Here is a 17,169-nt window from a genome sequence, read left to right as displayed (position 1 = left end):
TCCGTGGTGATTATTTGAGCAGATGCGGATGGCCGCTCAGTGAGGACATCAGTGAGGGGATTCACTGAGAGTTCAGGAAGAAGGGAAACCTCTCCCTGCTAACCCCAGGACTTTAGAAAAGTAGGAAACTCGGACCTCTGTGAGACAAGTGGTGTTGGGTGGCGTTGAGTGTTGAACTGCACCAAGCTGCAGGACCGTGGGTGACTGGAGAGCAGGAGATGCTGCCCATGGGAGTTGGATTGAGTTACACAGCAAATCACAAGTGAAAATCTGTTAGAAAGGATTTGTGTCTTCCTGGTGACGGTTTCTTCACATTTTTGCATCAGATGGTAAGTCACAAATTGTCTTCTAACAAAGCCATGTGTTTGGGCGTGTTTCTGGCCCCCTGTGGGAAGGCTGTTTCCATGACCAACTCAGACTCTTAAGCACAAAAAGCTGAAATCCTCTGGGATCCGCTGAACTTCAGATGGTTTTGGTTTCCTTTCCAAGCTTTTGCACGATGCTTGACTAAAACAGAGTAAGACCACTGCAGATGCCTTGTGGGGAACAGGGGAAAGACGACAGAAATGCTGTCTCCGCTTCAGGAACTCCACAGTTAAAGGGCCCTTTGTTCTGCTCCCTCATTTTCCTGAACCGTGAGCAAGTCCAGCAACCCCACCAGGTGGCCGTCCAGTCCTTGAGCAGATTGTGGGACAGAAGACTCACTGCCTCCCAAGACAGTTTCTCATGCCCCTTAACGACAGCAAATGTAGCAAGAAAGGGAAGGGAACATAAAGAGACAGGAGAGGGTGAGAAAGAATATGGAAAATGGGTGCATTCCACAGTGACAGGCCCTCGCTGGGAAGTGAGGAGCAGAACTTCAAGCCCTGAGAATACAGGTTCTTCTTCACTTTGATAATTTTCTTTCTCACTTTAGCTGTTCTTATTTTTACCAAGCCAACTTTACATTTATGATTCTAGTTCTTGTGTATATCAAGATGTCCCAACTGGAATGAACCTGCTCAATCATTTCTAAACTGTTCCCTTTTTGCATTGAACCAACACAGTGGCTCCAGACAGGAAGTGCATATTCAGTCTCACCTGAATAGCCCTGCTATTGACTGGCTCTGAGCAGTTGGCCTCTGTGTATAAGCGTTGGTTCACTTAACCTAGAAAGTGCAGATGATGCCTGTCTTGCAAGAGCCCTGTGAGTACGCAGTGAAGTAGATGCAGAGTGAATCCTACGGTGGTGCAGTGCCTGGCAGTGGGGTGTGTGTGTGTGTGTGTGTGTGCGCATGCACGTGCCCGTGCGTGTGATTTGCTCACTGTTGAACTCTCAGCACCCAGGACAGTGCCCAACACAGAGCAGGTCTCCGTGTGTGTTGAATGAATAAATGAGTGAGGTCAATGAATGAATGCTCTGGCTAACGGGATGGAAGTGCTGCTGTCTTTGTGAGCAGAGACGCTGATTATTCCATGATTTAAAAAAGGAAAATACCGTTTCATAGCTAGATTGTTTCCCTCCTGTTGTGCAGCATGGATGGCTTCAGGCGCTTTTAGAAACCAGCAGATACCGCGAGGATGCACAGTCCTGGCAGTCTCTCCTCAGCCCTTACCTGTCTTCCTCCTGACACCTGGAGCAGTCGCATTCTCTGCGGTCATGTGCTGTTTGAAAGCTTGAAATGAAAACTGAAACCAAGTCCAGCCTAGCTGGTAGTCATCCAGATATAGATACAACGAGATTAATTTTCAGAAATTTCCCTCTCTACTTCCTCAAGCTTTTAAGAGAAGCATTTAGTTAAACAGACAAGTTTGTCTTTTCCATGTTTCATTATTTCTTTTTCAAGATGGAGTTTGGTAAATTACATCATATTGGCTATTGATTATCTCCCAGGAGGTAAAACCTGGTAAAAATGAAACCTTAAATAGAATCTATGCATCGCCTTCCTGGAGCTAAGTGAAACTCAGCCAGATAGATATTTGCTTTGGAGTCCTCTCCATTTAGGTTCAAGCATGTGTTTTTGCAAAACTAAAAGGACAAAAAGTTAAGTTGCCTGAAATTGAAAAAATTTTTAAAAAATCCAGTTTTTGATTCAGCATTTCAGGAATAATGAAGAAAATGTATAGGACCTCAATTCAGATGAGCCTAAATGTGACTGAAAATGACATTGAGGTGGGAGGGAAATTGGGATGGGTTGAGAATGAGCAGGAATGCTCTCATTTGCTAACAGAAAAATGAAACAAGGGAGTTACCTCTTGCTGTGTTACAAATAGGACATGCCTATTCATTGAACCACCCCAAGTAACACCTTCTTGGATGCTGTCTTCTGATGTCATCTAATTGCCCATGGACTGCTAATCTGATCTCCTTGCAGGAGCCAATTTTATTTTATTTTTTAAAGTTTGTTTAAAAAGAGTGACAGTGAGAGAGGGAGACAGAAAGAGAGAGAGAAAGTTTTTCTTGTACTGGTTCATTCCCCAAATGCTTGCAAAAGCCAGGGCTGGGCCAGACTAATGCCAGTTGCCAGACATTCTACTTGAGTCTCCTAGATGGGTGGCAGGACCCAAGTACTTGGACCATGATCTGCTGTCTACTAGATGCATTGGTAAGAAGCTGCATCAGAAGCAGGGGTAGGACTCCATCCCTTGCAATCCAGTATGGGATACAGATGTCCCAAACGGTGGCTCAATGTGCTCTGCCTCAACTCCTGACCCATACGGAGCCAATTTTAAAATTAGACCATACTGGGGCTGGTGTTGTGGTGCAGTAGATTAAACCGTAGTCTACAATGCCATCATCCTATTAGTCTACAATGCCATCATCCTATATCAGAGCACTGGTTTGAGTCCTGGCTGCTCCACTTCTAAACCAACTCCCTGCTAATATGCCTGGGAGGGTAGCAGAAGGTAGTCTAAGTGCTTGGCCCCTGCCACCCATGAGAGACCCAGATGGAGTTCGTGGATTCTGAGTTCAACCTGCCTCAGCCCTGACCAATGTAGCCATTTCGGGAGTGAATCAATGGATGGAAGATCTCTCTCTCTCTCTCTCTCTCTCTTCTTGCTCCCTCTCTGTCACTTTCCCTTTCAAATGAAATAAATCTTTTAAAAAATTATACTGCATACAGTGAATTTAACACATTGTGTCCAATAGTGACACATCTTGAACCCCCAATAAATACTTGTTAATTGACTTCTGTGCCCTGAGCCAAGTAGGTTTTCTTTCCAGTTTCACACATCAGTTAACTTGTTTCTGCCAAAGAAGTGTCACATTTGTTTTTTCTTGTCTGAAATGCCTTCCTCATCATTGCCAGTATCAAAGCAGTGCAAAGGAGCACCTCTCCTCTGAAGCCATCTCTGGTTAAACCCCACTAAAGTGAAGCCATCTCACCTCCCCAGAAGCCCTTCTGTGCACCTGGTGTAGTCATCTCAGAATGTCTACACGATACACACTCCCACAAGAATATGCATTCAATCTCACAGCTCATAAAGGACATACACAAGCACACAGTATACTCCCCATGCTGTATCCGGCTCATGGAATTGTTAGTATTAGTAGAAAAAAAAAAAAAAAAAAAAAAAAACAGGCAATCAGGGTTGCCTGTCTCTATAAATCTGCCAAAAATGGGTATAAATGGAATCAAGGCTGTGAGAGATGGATCTGTTTCATCAAACAGGTGATGAAAACCTCACACATTTACACCTCACAATTGCTTTAAGGTAGATTAGATGGCTAACAGAAAGTCTTCCAAAGGGAAATAATAGGTAGTATTATATTTAGTTGAGAGATCTGCACAGGTTTTGAGCGACTGTACAAAAACCAGGTTTTGCTCATTCAGTCTTTAGAAAAATGATTTGGAAGAGATTGAACTGTGGATTGCTAAGGCTTACAAACCGTCATGAGCATCTGCCACTTTCTGAGCCTCCCCCACCGTGCTTGGAGCCAAAGGGCAGGCAGAGCTCTGTGCTCGGCTCCGAGTTAAGGAGGTGGGCAAGGCAGGCTATGATAAGGTTTTCCCAGGTCCCTGAAGGTGCATAAGAAGCTGAGGCTAATGGTTAAATGTGTATAGCATTGGGTGAAATTGTTTTTTGAGAAAACCTTCTTTTATAGACGGAAGCATATACGCTTTGATGGAGCAGCACTAGAGGCCTAGTTCTGTGACTTGGTTACCTGAGTTCAAGACTGTGTCTTAAGAAAAAATGAAATAGGTAGAGGAAATTAAGGAAGTTACCTAGTTGAAGAGGTGGGATATAAAGGGTTGAAAAAGGACAGTGCTGGTACTCAGGGTTAGATCTTGACTTTCTGGATGACTAACAGATATCGTAGGTTTAGGAACATGGAGGGAGAAAGACGGGAGTGGTTTTAAGGATGTGTAAAATGATGCCCTGTAACGGCATTTGGCACTGCTTTTTTTTTTTTTTTTTTACTATTTATTTTTCATTTATTTGAAAGACAGAGTTACAGAAAGAGGAGGAGAAAGAAAAAGAGAGATCTTCCATCCACTGGTTCACTCCCCAAATGGCCGCAGTAGCAGGACCTGTGTCAGCCCAAAGCCAGGAGCCTGGAGCTTCTTCTGGGTTTCTCATGTTGGTGCAGGGGCCCAAATTCTTGGGCCATCCTCCACTGCTTTCCGAGGAGCATTATCAGGGAACTGAATAGGAAATGGAGCAGCTGGGTCTCAAACTGGCTCCCATATGTATGCCAGCATTGCAGAAGGAGGCTTCATCTGCTGTGCACAGTGCTGGTCCCATTGTGCTACTGTTTCCAAGGATGGTCTTTAAAGTGAGGACTTGGTAGTAGGTTAAAAGTTGGGGAATAAATTATGAAAAGCTCATTGTAGCCAAGAGAGGAAGAGTAAAATATTTTTTTAAGATTTATTTATTTACTTGAAAGTCAGAGTTACACAGAGAGAGGCAGAGAGGCAGAGAAAGAGAGAGAAAGAGATCTTCCATCCACTGGTTCAATCCCCAACTGGCCACAACTGCTGGAGCTGCACCAATTGGAAACCAGGAGCCAGGAGCTTCTTCCAGGTCTCCCACGCAGGTGTAGGGGCTCAAGGACTTGGGCCTTCTTCTACTGCTTTCCAAGGCCATAGCAGAGAGCTGGATCGGAAGTGAAGCAGCCAGTACTCGAACCAGCGCCCATATGGGATGCTGGCACTGCAGTCAGCAGCTTTACCCACTATGCCATAGTGCTGGCCCTGGAAGAGTAAAATTAAGAGGACATCTATTCCTCTTTTTTCCACATGTCTTCACTGAACACTTAACTTGTCAACAGCATTGTTCTCAGTAATTGGGGACAGACAAAGGCAAAGTGCAGTTTATCAGAAGCAAGCTCCTGTAACTCATTAAATTCACCAATGTCTCCTGTATTTCTTGTCCTCTAAAGGCAAGTGCATTCACCATGAATTTGGTCACTAGAGAGGTAGCACTGGGACATCTGGTCACCGTGAGGCAGGAAACCGTGACCTGGCAGGAGTTTCTGGTCCAGTACATGGGGAAGACTGTTGTAGTTGTGGATTAGCTTTTGCTCATGCAGGATCTATTTACTTATTTGAAAGGTAGAATTAGGGAGAGAGAGAGGGAGAGTCAGAGAGAGATCTTCCATCTGCTGGTTCCCTCCCCAAATGTTCACAATGATCAGAGTTGGGCCAATCAGAAGCCAGGAGCCAGGAGATTCTTCCAGGTCTCCCACATGAGTGCAGGGGCTTAAGCACTTGGGCTGTCTTCTACTACTTTCCCAGGCCAGCTCCCATCAGCAGGGATGCTAGAGCAGAAGTGCAGTAGCTAGGACTCGAACAGGTGCCCATATGGGATGCAGGCGCTGCATACGGCAGCTTAACCCGCTCTGCCACAGTGCCAGCCCCTGTTCATGCTGAAATTTTAAGAGCATGCAAAACAAATGACCCCATGGATACGGACAGAGTTCTGAGGGTTCAGAGTGCCCTGAACCGTGCTGCAGATTGGCCCTGGTCTGGGGCCACCAGGCTCTCCTCTCAGGTGCCCCACCACTCCCTTCACTTGGCAGCTTCGGTGGCAGGAGGTGCTCACTGGATCCTGTATGGCCATAACCTCTCAAGTCTTCGATCGTCTCCTGTCGATTGAGAAGAGTGAGAAGGCAACCAGATAGGCTGTGAGGGAATCTGTTTCCATCCTTTCCTCGAGCTTTTACAGCTCTTGCTGTGTGCCAGGCACTGTAGTGATCACTTTACAAGAACGAACTCATCTCCCCTCATTACCCCCGGACAGCATCAGTTCTGTTATCATCCCCATTGTTAGTGACGAGGAAGTCTAGAGAGAGCAACTGAACTTGCTTCCCAGAATAAAGAAGAGGCAGAGCTGGGATTCCTTCTTGGCAAATTGTAGCAACTTATTATTGAAGTGACTTATTTTCTGTCACAGGAACAGAAGGAAGACTCTGTGGCATGGGAAATAGACAGTAGTTCCTCTGTGACTATTTAAGGGCCCAAGATACTGGCTGACAGGAGAGGTACCTTAAGCCAGAGGCATCTGTGCCACAGGGCTGGCAGTCATGGCGTTCTAGGCCAAGTGCATGTTTGTGGTTAGCTAGGTGGGTTCTGCTGGTTGGAGCTAAGGGAGGCCTGATCCTAAAGAGAAATAGAGCCTTTCCAAGAACATGGAGAATGTATGTGTGTGTTTCCCAGCAAACAGAGGTCGCACACCTAGGGATGACTTGTCTGTAGGGAGAGCAGCCTTGACAGGTGAGAAGCCCTTCTCCATTCTGCCCGAAACAAGTACCCCAGCCCTTGACCTTCACCCTAGCCCTTCACTTGTAAAGACTGAGCGAACGCTCAGCACATAAACTTCATTCCCTGGGGTGAGAGCGTGACCTCTAGTAGGTTGAAAACCCCTGGACATGGCTTGTATGTCTTTCATTTAGGACAAAATGAACCAGCAGATGCTTCCAGTTAGGCTTGGAACCAGCACCAGGGAGATTGCCTGAGGGCACAGTGTGGGACTGTTTGCTAGAGGATTGGTATGCTAGCAGCAGTGTCACCGGAAGCACCGACCTTTGATGGTGACTGCTGTACTCCCGGGCTGCACCATCTCCCAGTCTCCGTGGCTCGCCTTCTCCCAGGGTGATAAAAATGAAGGACTGGGCATTCCGTAACACAGGCCTGGAGGCCAGAGCCCTGGGCAACTTAACCAAGGGGAAACGAGCCGGCTCGGGAAAGGCGAGTCCACTGGAGACTCACACGGTGGGGCGCCAGCCCGCTGCTGCTTACTCAGCCACACCCAAGATCCTGCACCTACCCTAGTTTCTGACTCCACCTGCGTCACTCTCGAGATGAATTGCTGGTCCCGGTCAAAGCCAGTTGATAAATGTGGCCAGCTGGAGGACAGAGCTTATCTGCCTGCTGAGAAAAGCCAGTCACTCAGGACTGTGCCCTGAGAGTCTTGACTTGGAACCAGGAAATCTTAAAAAGTGAGTCGGGGTTGTGTTTGTTGGGAAGCCCTAGTCAGAACCCCAGTGGGTGGGGAAGAGGCACAAGAAGTGGCCGGCTGCAGTAAGTCCCCCCCTGCTGGGTGTCAAGGCTCTGCCTTAGCTCCTTGCTGTTTCTTTACCACCAAATGCCAGTGCATTTGGGGTCGCGTACCTTATCCTCATTGCTTTTATCCACCCAGGGCCAGTGGTACTTCAAGGAAGTAGGACTTTTTTAGTCACTTTGAGAAAAGCATTCAATGTTCACCAGGAGATTGCTGACTTAGTACACAGGAATGCTGTGAGTTTGTTGCAAGAGAGATGTTGGAAACCGGAATACACTTGAAAAAAATCATGGGTTCCTGTGCTGGGTCTGTATTCTATGACGAGTGAGCTGGCTTTCCAGAGTTAGCCCTGAACAGAGAGGCTTTGTTTGCCAGGTTGAGTTAGGGGTTCTCTCAGTCCAGGGTTATATTGCAGAACCACAATCCGTGTTTTCTTCAGAGATAAATATGCAGTGTTGTCCTGAAAAAAAAAATGCAATACAAAACTTGAAAAGCACCCAGCTTCACCTCCACCCTCTGCTGTGTCTGTCTCCAGGGTAGGACTGTCAAGCTGGGAAGTCCACAGCCTCCACCCAGGAGCTTCAGTCAGGGCAACTCCAAGGCTAATTTCCTCCTCCTCCCTGCCCCCCATCTCACTCATCTGTTTTTGTGGACTGAGCCGTCTCTGTCACTGAGCTGGAAGCTCCTCTGGGGCTGGGAGCCCTGGAGCCAGCAGGCAGGGGAAGGTCAGTTCTCAGCTTAGCCACTTGCAAGCTGTGTGACTTGGATGGGTCCCTTGGCTCTCTATCCTTCTGTGTCTTTTTCTGTAAAACGAGGGTATTGAGAACACAAGTCCATACCCTTCCCTCTCCCTGCCTCCGTAGGTCTATTATGATAATTAAATGAGTTACAGATAGAAAGGATGTGGTGCAGTCCTGGGTCTACAGTAAGAGTTTAATGTGAGCTTTAACCATTGCCAGCATTCTGCATAGAGCCGTAGCATAGAGATGTGGGTGATGTCGGAGCTGAGTCGGTGTTTAATGAAGGCTTGTAAAGCCAGGAGGAAAAACATTAGTGTTTCTGGAGGAGTGGTCCATAGCTAGTTGGAGAAATGAGGGAAAGGAAGGAGAAAAAGGGAAAGCATGTTATGTCTTTTGTGGGCAGGTCTTGGTGCCCCAGGGAGTTATAGATCCGTGTATGAAGATACTTGGTCTGAACCTCGCTGGGATTTGGGATTTGCTCAGGAGGCAGCAGGGGAGATGAGGGGAGCAAACCAGTGTGGCCTGCAGGGAGAGGGGACCTATTATGGCCAGCCTGGAGAGGGGCTGGGGCATGTGTTGTGCCTCAAGTGACGCTGGCCACCTCACCCTGCCTGAGACACCTCTGGGGATGGGCCTGCTGTACAGACTTGAGCTTACATCAGCGCATCTGCAAAGAACCGAGCATAATTGAATTGCTGATACAAGTGGGGACTTGCAGCGGGCCCAGGTCACCTGCATCTCTATGGAAACACATGTTTGCTTTAAAGCCCAGCAATGAAAAGCAGAGGCTTACTGGAGCCAGCATCAGGTCACTGTTAGAAAAAAAGGTGTGTATTTATATGCTCCAGCCGTCAGAAACCTATGAAATGAAATAATTTCAAATTAAATAGGAAAATCAGGCCGCCGATGAATGCTAAGGACGCCTGCCACGTGTGCCCGCCAGTGCCTGGTGCTGCTGGGATCCGCTGCGTTTATTTTCGCCGCCCTTTGCTCTTTTGCTCCCATTTGCATTCTGCTGCCATGAGGAGGTAGCTTGGCACTTTATGCAAAATGGTTAATCTTCACTCATAAGCATTTTGCCAGTGCTAAAATGGGCAATTCCAGGCTGGGCCTGCCGTGAGGGTGCCGCGTGCCCCTTGGCCACCGCCCGCCGTGCCTCTGGGTGTGCAGCACAGACAGTGGTGCCAAGGCCCCTGCCTCCTGCACAGCACTGGGGCTGTGGAGTGATGATGTTCCCTCCCAGATATGTCTCCAACTTGCATCAGCACATCTTGCCCCAGATCTGCTCCAGTGAGGTTCTAGGTGATCGGAAGCTTTTCTCCACCTCTGAAAGCAGGCCCTTTCAAATAAGTATTGACTGTTAATGACCTGTTTAAATACAACATTCCATCCCCCCCCCCCAAATAACTTAGTAGGCAGTGACATTTCAAAACCAAAGGGTAACCCTGCTTTTCAAAGGAGGCCAAGCCGGAGCTTTTAAATGTGAAATTTTTTTCTGACATTTGCCCTTAAAATGCTTTTCAATGAAGTTGTTTAACAGTGGGCTGAGTACACTGCAGTGTCTTTGAATACAAATGCAACCTTGAGATTTTTTTTCCCTCCAAATTAAATGGAAAAAAAAAAAAAAAGCCCTGCCTGCGCTGCAGCTCAGTAGGCTAATCCTCCGCCTTGTGGCGCCGGCACACCGGGTTCTAGTCCCGGTCGGGGCGCCGGATTCTGTCCTGGTTGCCCCTCTTCCAGGCCAGCTCTCTGCTGTGCCCGGGAAGGCAGTGGAGAATGGCCCAAGTGCTTGGGCCCTGCACCCCATGGGAGACCAGGAGAAGCACCTGGCTCCTGCCTTCGGATAGGCACAGTGCACAGGCCACAGCGCGCCAGCCGCGGCGGCCATTGGAGGGTGAACCAACGGCAAAGGAAGACCTTTCTCTCTGTCTCTCTCTCTCACTGTCCACTCTGCCTGTCAAAAAAAAAAAAAAAAAAAAAAAAAAAAAAAAAAAAAAACCTAACCTGTATCTTCAGGTGAAATTCATGTTTCAGTCACCACTCTCTGTGTCTTTGTTTATGTGCCCTCCTTCCTGATCGTTAAAGCAACTCTTGTCTAAGGAACAAGGCACTACCCAAGAACTCTTCATTAAACTATGGGAATGAAGCCACAGACACAGAGAGCCAAAGTGCCTGGAATAGAAGAGACCTTAGCAATTATGAGGGCGGATCAGGAAGAGCAAAAGATGGAGGGAAGAGGAAGAGGGTGCCAAGTGAGGAGACGAGAATTTTAGTCACTGGCAAGTGAAGCATCAGAGAAGCCACCTCACGTGGCATTTAGGTAAATCCTGCATTTAGTGGAAGAGCGCTGTCTCCTTCCCCAGCTCCCATGCAGGTGCCCTGACCGTGCTCAGGGACCAGCAGCTGCCTCTGGCCTCCCGGAAGAGTGACGCGTTTTTAAAGGTGCGTACTCACCTGCCTGCCACTGTAGCAGCTAGGTACTCAGGTCAGCTCCCAGTGACCCTGAGAGCTGAAAGCAACCACAGAAGTCATTTTACTCCAGCCTCAGCCACTGCTTCTGCAGCTGTGGAAGTGAGGCCTCCTGGCCTCCTGGGGCCCCATCAGGGTGCCTGGTGCCCTGTGTGGACACCCAGGCCTCTTCATAAAGACTTACCTGTTCTAAAGCAGGCATTCGGCCTTGTGGTTTAAGACACCAGCGTTTTACATCGCATTGCCTTGTTTAATATGTGCCTCCAGCTCCTGACTCCAGCTTCCTGCTAGTGCAGACCCTGGGAGGCAATAGTGATGATGAGTCAAGTGCTTGGGTTCCTGTCACTCATGTGGGATCCCTGGATTGAGTTCCCAGCTCCTGTCTTTGGGCCCATCCCAGCACAGGCCATCAAGCCCTTTGGGGAGGAAACCCAGTGGATAGGATCTCACTGTCTCTGTTCTGCTGTCAGTTTTCCAAAGCATTGGTCTCTGCTAAGGGCCCATTGAAAGCTGTAGGAGAATGAAATAATCTGTGATGTTCCACTGTCTTCTAGCATGCCGTAAACCACAGGTGGGGAATGTGTAGCCCATGGGCCATATAAGGCCTGTGAAATAATTTGGTCTGGCCCTGCCAAGGCAACCACAGGCAGGACTCAAAACTCAGTAAATCTATAGCAGGTTCATTTTTAAGTTGATAATTTTGTATGGCCTTCGAATGATGTTATAAATATACTTGTGGCCCTTGGCTGAACAACAGTTCCCCTCCCTTGCTAGGCCAAGGACCTAATAGCATGCCCAAAGCTAAGTAAAAATGGTGATGTACTCAGTAAGACTTTTAGATGTGCTGCTCTGACTAGGAGGCTTTTTGCTGGTTCTGAAGTCACATCACGTGAGAGACTTCCTGCTCCTGATGTTTGCCTCTGAGGCAGCCATGAGAAAATGTCTCAGGAGCCACCTGCTCACAGCTTTGTCTAGGCTATACCAAAGGCATGGGCATTTTGATGAGTTGATGAGGCAGAATCACTTAGGTATGAACCCCTGGAGTATCCTGGAGCCCCTGGCCACATCGTAGAGCTAAGGAAACAGTCGATTGGCTGGGGTGCACTAAATGTGGCCCCTTGCACTCTGGCCTGAGGTAGGAAACTACAGGCAAGCAGGCCGCTCTATAAGAAGCACACTCCTCCCCGTTCTGTGGAAGCTGAGTGCTTCTGCTCACAGCCCATGCGCCCTGTGTCTGTATAAACAGACGTCATTCACACACCTGCGGAGCTGGGCAGGACCCTCGGGAATGGCTTTGGTCTCAATGGCAGTTCATAGACGATGAGACCCAGTGACTTGTTTGTGATGGTTTTTGAGCCATATTAGCACACTGGCCGTGGTCTCCCGAGTCAGACTCCTCGAGTTTGAGTCCTGGCCCTTCCACTTATGGTGCAACTTTGAGTTACTCGATCTCTTTGTACCCAGTTTTCACATACGTAGAGTGGACATAATTACAATTTCTACCTCATAGGGTAGTGAGAGTAAATGAAAACAGTATATTAAGCACACATTCTAAATTCTCCATATGTGTGTTGGCTGTTATTAATAACATATTGGAGAAAAAAACCACTCCTTAGCATTGTCATCAGTAGGAAAGTGGTCTTCCCTCTATCCATCTAGGTTTCTGTGAGATTCTGTTTGCTGTGTGCAGTGATTGGATTCAAGGAGGAGGCCCCGGGGTGGGTATTCCAGTGACTGTGCAGGTGGAAGGAGTGTGTAGGTGCATTCCTGTGGGGCGGGCTTGTTAAGGCACTGGCTCCTGTGCCCAGAGTACAGGAATCCCTCTGTCTGCTGAGGGACAGGCAGCACATTTGCATTTCTGACAAATTCCCAGGCAGCACTGGGACTGCTGCTGCTCCCCCGGGAACCTCACTTTAAGAACCACTGCTACACGCAGATGTTTGGCCTAGCAGCTGGGACGCTGGTTAGGATATCTGCGTCGCACATCAGAGTGCCGGAGTTTGAAACCTGGCCTAGCCCTGGCTCCTGGCTCCAGCTCCCTGCTAATGCACACCCTGAGAAACAGCCCTGAGAGCTCTTCCCCCACCCCCTCCCCACCGCCTGCTCACTGTTGCCAGCATTTGGGGAGTGAACCAGCAGATAGGCGCTCTCTCGGTCTCTCAAATAAATACACAAGAAGGTTTTTTAAAGCACTACTCCAGGACAGCCCATCAAAAGAGTTCAAAGAAGCAGATGAAATTCATTTCAGCATTACATTTTACTTAATCCCATCTATCAAATAGTATCATTTCATCACACAGTGGACATAACAACATCAATGAGACCACTCACCTTCCTTTTTTTGTACTAAGCCTTTTTGTACTAAGTGTGTTTGTATCCTTCTTTCCCATGTGCTGTGCTCAGAATGGCCACATTCGGATCTGGCTGTGCATGAAAATTACCTGCACAGTTGCTGTTTCCGGCCCGAACCCCCCAGTCTGCGTCTCAGGGCTCCCCAGTTCAATCTCCCGCCCCTTCCGACTTGGACCTTTCTCCTCTTGAAGCCCTATCTGACAGTACAAGGCATTTCTCTACCCCTTCAAGCTTCTAATTATGATCATTTTTGAAATGCTGTATTGCCAGCTCCAAACAAATGTACAGTATGATTTTTATGTTTTTATAAATCATGGAGAAATTTTGCATAAATGGCCTTGAAAATTTTGTTTAGAAAATTATTTTTGTAAGGTTTTGCTGACATTACTTCCTCAGGTTCTCCAGATCAAATTCAAGCAAAGTGATGCAATAGCTGAGAACAGGAAAGTGAATCTAAGGAGAGTAATTGGTGTCAAAGAAACAAAAGTGAAACTTGGTTACTGTCTGTACAGTAAAGCAAAACAGGAAGTGGAGATCGGAAAGTCATAAAGCAATTTGGCATTCCAAGACATTGTATTAACTTTTCATGTTTTATAAGATTTCATGAGAAATATAAGTACATATTTTTTAAACGTCATTGATCAGATTGTTATATATATTAAGCTTCATTGAGTTATATCAATTAGAAATGCTGAAACAAACATATTCACCAGAATTTCTACTATCAAGATTTATTTTTTATAAAACATTATCATTATTATAAGCTAACAAATTTTTTGACTCATATAAATGCATAGTAAGTAAAATCTTTGCCCATTAAGTAGTTCAGTGTGACGTAACTTGTGCTTGGAGTAGTTGTAGTAACTTTATGTGCAGTTTATTAATTCTACACTGGTGAAGGATATGGATGATACATTAAAATGATGAAATTACTTTGTGTGTGATTGATGTATTAATTTCTTTGATCTTTATCTCTCTCTAGGATATACTCATATATAAAAACTAGATAATATCTGTGTGTTTGTAATACCATTACTGAAAACTAATTGGAATTTTAAGAGAAGAATTTTAAAATAATATGTAAGCTGCTGAGATGTTACATTATTGTCAGAACTTGTTTTTCAGAGTATCTTAATTTTGCACTAATTAATTGATTCACACAGGACATATAGCCATGGAACTGTATAGTAAGGCCTCAGTAGTTGATCTGATCTAAGAATAGTCTGAAGCGATAATTGAAAATTAGAAACCATTTTCTTTCCCAAGAAGTCAGAGATGCCTGAATCTTTTTGGTGTACTTAAAGCTCTTGTGATGGATATATGTGAAGGTCATATTCAGTCGTGGTACAGTGCCAAGTGCGATGACCAGGCGTAATATGAGGGAAACTCCCGTCACTCACTTTGGGGCCTAAATAATCACAGCATCATAGGCTTCCTGGTCTAACCCAGGGGCCCATACGTTGAAGGGTTTGAGGTTTCCAAGTGTGGAATCCTAGACATTTCACATGGGAACAGGTGAAATTATGTTTCCTGGAAGAAAATTTTCTTAACTATCTGAAGCAATTAAGATTGAGGTTAGATGGAGCTGACTGACCACATACAGTTCATATTAGAAAACAGAATCCCCAAAGAGTAGGGCCACAGCACATTTTTATTCCAGTAGAGGTGAGGGAGCCAGCTCAGGAGAGACCATGAGCAGGAGTTGCCATGCAGGTGTGTGTGTGAACAGTCTGGAGAAACTGGTGTCAGCTGGGGGAAGCAGACACTCAGGGAGGACCTGTGGGGCAAGCTGCAGGTCACCTCCACCTGTCCCAGTTTCCCTAGCAGTGGTCATTATTGGTAGAATAAGGATATCTAGCCACTTAAACTTATAATTCTTTAAGGCAACCGCATTTATGATCTGTTTGTATTAAGACCTTTTAACTAATTCCCGTAACTGGAGGCTTGCCCAGGTTCCCAATTCCTCTCTTGTACTCCAGGCCTCAGAAAGCCATGATGGGAAGAAAGCATTAGAATCTACCTGGAAGGTGGAACCTGTGAAGAAGACAGCCTTTCATGTGGAAAATAGAGTAAAATGGACAAAGCACGTCTCCTTACTAATTTTATCTTCCCATCTGAGAAACCTGCAGTAGCCCCCATTCTACCTTCATTGCCAACATTTTCCTTCCATAAAAAGAAATAACATTGTGATTAATCTTATGGACATCAGCATGGGAAAAGTGTCTTCTTGGGGCTGGCGCTGTGGTGCAGGAGGTTAAAGCCCAGCCTGCAGTGCCAGCATCCTATATGGGCACCAGTTCAAGTTCCAGCTGCTCCACTTCCAATCTAGCTCCCTGCTAATGAGCCTGGGAAAGCAATAAAGTATGGCCCAAGTCTTTGGGCCCCTGCATGCTCATGGGAGACCCAGAAGAAGTTCCTGGCTCCTGGCTTCAGATAGGTTCAGCTCCAGCCGTTACAGCCTTTAGAGAGTTAGCCAGCAGATGAAGACCTCTTTCTCTCTGTCTCTAACTCTCTCTGTAACTCTTTCAAATAAACAAGATAAATTTAAAAAAAAAAAATGTGTTCTTGAGTTAGACTTTGAGATCAAAAAGAAGGGGAATTGCTAAGGAGGGGTGTGTGTGTGTGTGCGTGCGCACGCACGTGTGCATGCGCGCTTGCACTTTGGCTGATGAATAGTGCTCCCACTTCCTCAGTGCTAGCTGTCCAGTGCTCCCACTTCCTCAGAGTTCAGAAATGTTCTGTCCTCAATAAAATTCCTCCCTGAATTCCCCGTGGATTATAGCTTTAGAAAATGCTGCATGTCCAAATGCTAGACGTCAAAGCCCATATGCAAAACAAAACAAAAACTTGCCCTGTGAGATTTAAGACGTCTAGAAAGGGCAACATTAAGCATGTCCAGAAATTGACTGACCTAGTCAAATGGAAGGCATCGTGGCCCACAGATGTGTCCTGACAAATATGGTCCTAAGTCCAGCTGTCAGTTTAGTTCAGTTTTGCATAGTTATGCAGGTCTGCCTGTCCCTCTTCCCATCCCCCTGCAACATACACACTATCATACACTGAAAATCTCTGTATGCATGTATGTACAGCATACATGTATGTTTATATGAAGTCAAAGCTTTCATTTAATAAAAAAAATCAGCCATCCTGCTAGAAGTCTTCAAACAGCGTGCAGGCGTGGTGATAACTGACTGAACGTTTCACTTTTTGCTACATGACTTGTAAACAAAAACCATCTGATTATTTATTCTGGTACCTTGCACACCATCTCTGTTCACTGCCAAGAGTTCATCAGAAAATAGCCTTGTCTTTGGTTACTAACTTTTAGGGACAGGAGTTGGTGGAATAAAATGCAGGTATTCTTTGCCAGCTAATAGTATTTACTTTCTCCCGTGTGCTGGGCCAGAGGATACAGAATTTACCATTTGGAAGTAGTGGGAGGAGTTTCCAACTGAGGTCTTCTGCAGGAGAGCTTGCGGGAAAGGGCACAAAGGGTGCATTCTGTGAGCCTGCATGCCCAGATGCATGTGTGAGCAGCTGTATACTCTGGAAACTTCTACACGTAGAATCTTGCTCTCTCTAACATTTGATCACCTGTGTGGATTTCTATTTGAGGATAATTTGAGTGATAATGGAGTTAGCATTGCACATTGCCAAGGTTCTGTCCCAGAGCTAGCAAAAAGGGTCTGTACAAGGGTGCTTCAAAATGTTCATGGAAACCAGAATTAAAAGATACTTTCCTTTTGGTATGCAAAATAATTGAAGGCCATGCAGTGTTATCCATGAGCTTTTTGAAGACCCCTTGTATTTATGCTTTATTGAAGACTTGGGTGTAAATAAAAACAGAGGGTTAGAAATCAGAGGATTTTTGAAAGTTATCCTTGACATACCATGTTAACTCTGAGGATGAGGATACCCCTTATAACAAAGGTCAGAAAGAACAGAAGAAAATATTGCAGTGGTTCTTGACTGACACAAAGCTTTCACCGTGCAAACAGGAAGCACACAGTGTTATTGTGGCCCAACTAGCTGCTAATTTCTGAGACAATCTGTTCATGCACTTAAGTCATTTATTCTCCTTTCCAAAAAGACTGGAGCTGTTAGACTTGAGATCTGTCTTCTG

The 17,169-nt window shown here is 46.1% G+C and overlaps 1 protein-coding gene across 18 annotated transcripts in view; it reads left to right on the top strand.

Annotated features, from left to right (window-relative positions):
* Positions 1-17,169, top strand: part of SPATS2L (spermatogenesis associated serine rich 2 like) — a 174,172-nt gene that overhangs the window by 68,741 nt on the left and 88,262 nt on the right. Inside the window, exon 1 of one of the 18 annotated variants that reach the window (XM_070070431.1) lies at positions 7,337-7,423. The exons of the other annotated variants lie outside the window; for them this stretch is intronic. The gene's annotated coding sequence lies outside the window, so the exon portion shown is untranslated. Of the gene's footprint in view, positions 1-7,336; positions 7,424-17,169 lie in introns of those variants that run through there. 18 annotated transcript variants of the gene reach the window in all.

Source organism: Oryctolagus cuniculus, chromosome 3, assembly GCF_964237555.1.
Source record: "Oryctolagus cuniculus chromosome 3, mOryCun1.1, whole genome shotgun sequence".
Taxonomy (NCBI): domain Eukaryota; kingdom Metazoa; phylum Chordata; class Mammalia; order Lagomorpha; family Leporidae; genus Oryctolagus; species Oryctolagus cuniculus.
The sequence above is the reverse complement of the archived record's forward strand: the minus strand, read 5'-3'. Positions and strand labels throughout refer to the sequence as shown.